At 35.1% G+C, this 6,634-nt stretch overlaps 1 pseudogene; it reads right to left on the bottom strand.

Annotated features, from left to right (window-relative positions):
- Window positions 1–4,148: 4,148 nt before the first annotated feature.
- Window positions 4,149–5,062, bottom strand: LOC109675123 (ubiquitin-ribosomal protein eS31 fusion protein-like; annotated as a pseudogene).
- Between the last annotated feature and the right edge of the window lie 1,572 nt (window positions 5,063–6,634).

Here is a 6,634-nt window from a genome sequence, read left to right as displayed (position 1 = left end):
AAGGTAGAGTGAGATGTAGAAAGCACTTAGCATAGAGCTGAGCAAAATAATGGCATTTTTATTATCATAACTATAATAGAATTATTGTAGTTATTCTAAACTCAAATTTATACATTAAATAATTTTTGGATTACTTGAAATATAGTCTGAAGTTTTTCCCAAAGACTAGTCCCACTGAGAAGGTTTGGGAAAGACACAATGCGAAAATAATAATAAGACAAATAGTCTAAAAGGAACAAGATTTTTTTTTTTGGCAGTACTAGAGCTTGAACTCAGGGCCTACACCTTGAATCACTCCACCAGACCTTTTTTGTCAAGGGTTTTTTCAAGATAGGGTCTCTCAAACTATTGTCTTAGGCTGGCTTCAAACTGCAATCCTCCTGATCTCTGCCTCCTGAGTAGCTAGGATTACAGGCATGAGCCACGAGCAGCCAGCAAGGAACAAAAGTTTTGAAAAATGCATCAAGTTATACTTGGACTAATTACCTATAGAGCCTAAGAAGGGAGAGTCTTATCTTACTATAGAAATACTGACAGCCTTTTTGAGAGAAAGACCATTGTTCAATCACAATCTTTTCTTCTAATAAAATTCTTCTCAAACCTTCTCTCAAGTTATTCTTTTTTTACTTTAGGGCCTCTTCAAGAACATTTAGTTTAGATGGTTGGGCTGGTGATAATCATGTAATGTCATGTACAAATACACCTCCATAACTGAAAATAATTTGACTTCAGTGAGCATTGATTCTACCAATCTTTGACCTTAAGATTTGCTTATACTCCAAAAGAAGAAAAATTAAAAGATAATAACAACTTTCTAAAAAGAAGAAAGATACAATATATGGAAAATGGAGAGAAGATTCCTGAATAAATTAAAAATAGAATTACAGCACATGAGTCCCTCTTCTGGATATAAACCCAAAGATGAAATCACCATTTCATAAAGATATGGGCACTCCCATGTTCATTGAAGTATTGTTCCCAACAGCCAAGATCCATAAACAACCTAAGTGTCCACACAAACAAATGGATAAAGAAAATGTAATGCTGGTTGTACATGCCTGTAATCCCAGCTACTTAGAAGGTGGAGGAAGGAGGATCATGAGTTCAAGGTCAGCTGGAGCAAAGTTAGCAAGACTCTATCTCAAAACAAAATATAAATAAAAACGACTAAGGGGTGGCTTTAGTGGTAGACAACTGCCTAGCATGCACAAGGGGTATGTGTGGGTAGGTGTTTCTGTGTGTGTGTGCATGAATAACTATTATTTGATCTTACAAAAGGAAATCCTACCATTTGCCACAGCTGGCTGAACTCTGGAAGACATTATACTAAGAGAGATAAGTCAAATACAGAAAAAAAAAGTATGACCTTACTTACATGTGGAATCTAAAAGAAAGATCAAATATACAGAGATAGAGAATTAATCTATGATTTTTGCAGGGGGTGGGTTAGTGGGAAGTGTAAGTCAAAAGACAGAATACAACAGATATATAGGATGAAAAAGTCCAGCCATCTAATGTAAACATGAGGACTATGGATAATAAAAGGAGATCGCTTTGGAGATTTCTGTTAAATAAGTAAATTTTAGCTGCTCTTGTCACAAAAAGTAAATATATTAGATGACAAAGTATTAATTTGCTTCACTACAGTAACCATTTTGTTATCTTCATTTATCCCAATATATTATGATGCAAACCTCAAATATACATAATAATATTTATTTTTTGAAAAAAGTCAGAATGCTAGCAAAGAAAGACTGTAAAAGAAATTTACTCCTTCTGGTAATGCCAATAAATAAGTGAAAGAAAGTGGAATAAAAAGGCCAAAGTAACATCAGTGCCTATATCAAGTTACTTATGTCTACTCATACATACATACATATATATATATATATATATATATGTAAATACATATACATTTATATACTTCATGGTTAGGTTATATTGGGTCAAGTCACAAGTATAATTAGTGCAGCAAAATGAAGCTACGATTATTAAGTGTGTTAAATGATACTGACCTGAGCTGCACACTGCTGTGCAAATACACTACTGATTCTTGTAATGATATTAAACATATGGAGTCATCCACAGGAATAGCAGCCTGTGACAGGCATTAACAATGGCTTGCAGTTGAAAGACCAAATAATTTATTTGAAAATGGAAAAGACTTTACATTGACGATCCTGAATTTTCCAAAATCAGTAATATATTTTAGTTAAGTGTATAGCATTTATAATCAATTTGTGATTCTTTTCTAGTCAACATTCATTCAAATAAAGATCATGAAGTATTAAGTTAGCTAGCATGTGTTATATGGAAATGAAAACATAAGGGGGGAAGAAAGGAAGGAGGAAGAGAGAAAGAAGAGAAAGAAGGAAGAGCTAATCAAACTGCTTTTAGCTGGGGATGGTGACATGTACCTACTGCAGTCTCAGCTACTCAGGAGAATAAGGCAGGGGATCACTACAGCCCAGGTGTACAAGGCCAGCCTAGGCAACATATCCAGATCCTGTCTCAAAAAAAAAAAAAACTGCTTTTAAGTATATTCAGAAAGAACAAATTACTATTTCTGTTCTTTCTCACTGTTAGGTTGACAGCTGTACTATCTCTTATGCTCAAGTAATGAAGCATCTTAGTTGAAGACAATATCCCAATACTGTCTTATAAAACAAACTTTAAACAAAATTGCTGTTTCATAATACTAATGGGACCTCTCATATGTGACGATGACACTGACTCACCATCCATAGGATGAGTTTCCAGCTGTCTTTCCACAGTGAAGATGGACTCGCTGATCTAGCCAGCTCCCTGGCCAAAGCTCCCTGATGAACAATAGCTTACATCTGCAAGATGAGTGTTACCAGTGGGTCACAGAAAAAAAATAAGATGATCAATACAAGAATAAAACCTGTCTTTGGTCCCAAACCACCTACATTCTGATAAACTATGCAGAATTGTACAAAAACTATATACTGCATAAAAAATTACACATATATTTACTCTGACACATTCATTATATTCTATATATCCCTTAATAAATATACAAATAACCATAGCCTGACCACCATCCCCGACTAAAAATGTTCTCATCTGTCTTAACAAAAATAAAGATTGTTTCTGACATGCAAAATCAGAAGTGTATAATGATAATGCTCAAAACATGAAAGTGTGCCAACTTTACATCCCTCATCACCAGTAGCAATAACTGAGGAAATTACAGAATATTTTTGTTAATGTTAGCAATATTCTCAATAGCATTACATGCAGCATGAGTACAACCAAAAATTACTTTGACATTTCCCAGAATTCTGAAAAATACTCCCACTTTTTATGAGGAAAAAATACTTTAGTTACTAGCTACAGTATTCATTCCTGTTAATGCAGAGATTTTGTAATAAAATATTTCTACTGACTCTTGGAATGGAATTTTATCAGTTTCTGCTTGAATCACTTTCACAAGAGTTGAGGAGCTGTTTAGCTATTACTGAAACACATTGTTTATAAGTGAAATTAATCTTATATGCTTCTTTATTTAAATGAATAATAAATTAGACTAAAAACGGTGAAAATCAATAAGAAGCAGTTAACAACAGATGAAATTCAAACAAAATCACAATTCTCAGTGCCTATGGTGAGCAAAGCTCTATTTATATACCTGTTCTGTATAAAAATAAGGCATAGCATGGGGCTCTAAGTTCAAATCCCAAAAAAAAGCCGAAATTAAAAAAATAATTTAGTAAAAAAGGTATTTTAAAGCTGGCAGAGTGGCTTAAGTGGTAGAGTGCCTGCCTAGCAAATACAAGGCCCTGAGTTAAACCTCCAGTACCACCAAAAAGAAATAAAATTTTAAAATAATAAGGCATAATACATAATCTCAAAGAAATCACATTTATCAGTATACTGAAACATTTTTATCTCAATTCTCCACAGTTTGCTTACAAAAACAAACAGCTAAATTCTAACCCAGCTCCCCTGCTGGAATAGGAAGGATATAGCAGAAAAGCACATCATACCTGGGCATAATAGCTACAGCCATGAAGCTTCATCAGAGATGTGGCTCTGGGGCTCCTCTTGCAGGTAGAGATCAGGAATGCCAACAGATCTGAGAACAACTGCTACTACCTATGAGGCAGGTTCACAGCCACCTACAAACCAACAAACTCAGTTAACGTCAAAGCACTGTACAGACATTTCCAGTCACAATTACATTTTAATGGGTCATTCAGGTATACACTCTTCTAATGACTTACTCTTCATTATGTCTTACCATCATCCCCTAGCAATTCACTAAAACTGGGCCAAAAACTCCTAAGGTTCTTCCTTATTTTGGTACCCAATTTCTACAATACCTGGCAAAGCACTTTAACAGTTTAGTAAGAAAAGATGAAAACTAACTTTTATGATATGCCATACTCAATTCTACAACAAATTTTACAGAAAGTGCTACAGCTACTAAAAGAAAAGAACACCTAGATTAGCATAAAGGCTTCTAGAGAAGAAATAACATTTGAGAGGAATGCTAAAGAGTCAGTAGCTGCTGGACAGAGGGGCAAGTACAGAAAGGGCCTTCTTTTTGTTGTTTGCTTGCTTGATCATGTTTTCATTAACTCATACACATGAGTTGTCTTCCAGTTTGTTAAAGCAGTGAGTCAAATAAACCTTGCCATATAAAGTCTATCAGAATGGTTGGCCATAAAAACTCCAACACCACATTTATCTCTGGACAATGACAACTAATTTTTCATTTTCATCCACCTTTCAGGACAGCCAACTTGACCATTTTTCTCTTGCACTTTTTCTTCTTGGGAGAGACATAAGATTGTTTCCTGTTCTTAGCACCACCATAAAGTCTGCACCCAAGATGAAGGTGGGACTTCTTCTGAATTTTGCCATGAGACAAAGTATGTCCACCTTCCAGTTGCTTACCAGCAAAGATCAGTCTTTGCTGATTGGAAGGAATTCCTTCCTTATTCTGGATCTTTCCATTTACATTTTCTATAGTATCTGAGAGTTCAACCTCAAGTATGATGGTCTTCCCAAAAAGGGTTTTTATGAAAATCTACATTGTTGCAGTGGCTCCCATCATAGATGGTGGATGGGAAAGGAGAACCAGAGGAAGAGGTAAGAAATTATGGAGGTTTAAAAAAAAAGTACACAATATTCTAAAAATTTTAAACATCTCTGGAGAAAGAAGACAAGATGAAAAATAAATTTGAAAATGCTGGACTCCAGTGACTCATGCTTATAATCCTACCTACTCAGGAGGCAGAGATCAGGATGATCATGGTTCAAAGCCAGCCCAGGTGAATAGTTCATGAGACTCTATCTTGAAAAAAAAAATCACAAAAAAGGGCTGGTGGAGTGGCTTGAGGTGTAGGCCCTGAGTTCAAACCCCAGCACTACAAATATATATATATATATTTATGTGTGTGTATACACATATATATGTGTATATATATATATACATATATGTATATGATAGGCAGAGATGCCTACGTGACAAAAAGCTGGGCCTCTAGCTTAACAAAAAGAGTTAAGCCAAGAGAATGATATGATCACTGAAAACATCTTGGCAACAGCATGACAATAGAGTGAACAAGAAGGCAAATCATACAAGACAAAGCTGGCTTGACCTAATGATATATGCAAATATGGTGACCCAACTCATCACCAATGGCCACTGGGCTAAAGGTCTCAAATTTGGATACATATTTAGAGTGCACTATGATCTCTAATTTATTTTATGAACTGTTTATGTGATATAATCTCAAAAAAAAGGTAACAGGAAATGTATCAAGACACTAAAATATCAGTAATGACTAATTCTAAGTAGTGGGGATATGAGCCATGTTTTTCTTATTATTGATATATTCCAAATACTCTACAGAACAAAACCAAAAATAAATTCTCCAGTAATTCCTTGAAGTTCAATAACAAAAACTGGCACTAACCCTTTTAAAGGACCTGAGCCAAGTCACCATAACAATATAATTGGTCCTAAAGCTTTCCTCCACCACCACATCCCACTACACATAAAATATTTATTCCTACATCAGAACCCTAACCCACAATGTCTTCCTCTACAAATTCCTCTTGCCTGAATGTGCATGGATCCCAGCTTCATCATACTACCAGCTACACTAGTCCCACACATTTTGATATCTAACCATATTTAACTTATTGATTCTTAAATCAGTACAGACAAGTCCATGAGAGGTGGAGGCAGGAGGATCTTAAGTTCAAGGCCAACCTAGGAAAAATTAGCAAGACCCTATCTCAAAAGCAAAATACAGAGCAAAAGTGATGGGGCCTGGTTCAAGTGGTAGAGCTCTTACCTAGCATGCACAAGGGATTAGGTTCAATCCTCAGTACAAATCCAAAATCAGTCTTATTCCAAAGCAAATGTTCATTCATACATATGTTCATATAACTATACCAATATATTTATAAACTTTAAATGTATGTATATAATCACTACTGAAGAGCTTTTAAATTACCATCTTAGAAAAATTGCCTTTTGTTGTCGATTGAATTGTGTTCCTCCAAAATATGCTGATGTCCCAATTTCCAGTTCCTGTGAACATGACCATATTTGGAAATAGTGTCTTTGCAAAAGACCAAAGTAAGGTGAATTTAT

Source organism: Castor canadensis, chromosome 6 (assembly GCF_047511655.1).
Source record: "Castor canadensis chromosome 6, mCasCan1.hap1v2, whole genome shotgun sequence".
NCBI lineage: Eukaryota > Metazoa > Chordata > Mammalia > Rodentia > Castoridae > Castor > Castor canadensis.
The sequence above is the reverse complement of the archived record's forward strand: the minus strand, read 5'-3'. Positions and strand labels throughout refer to the sequence as shown.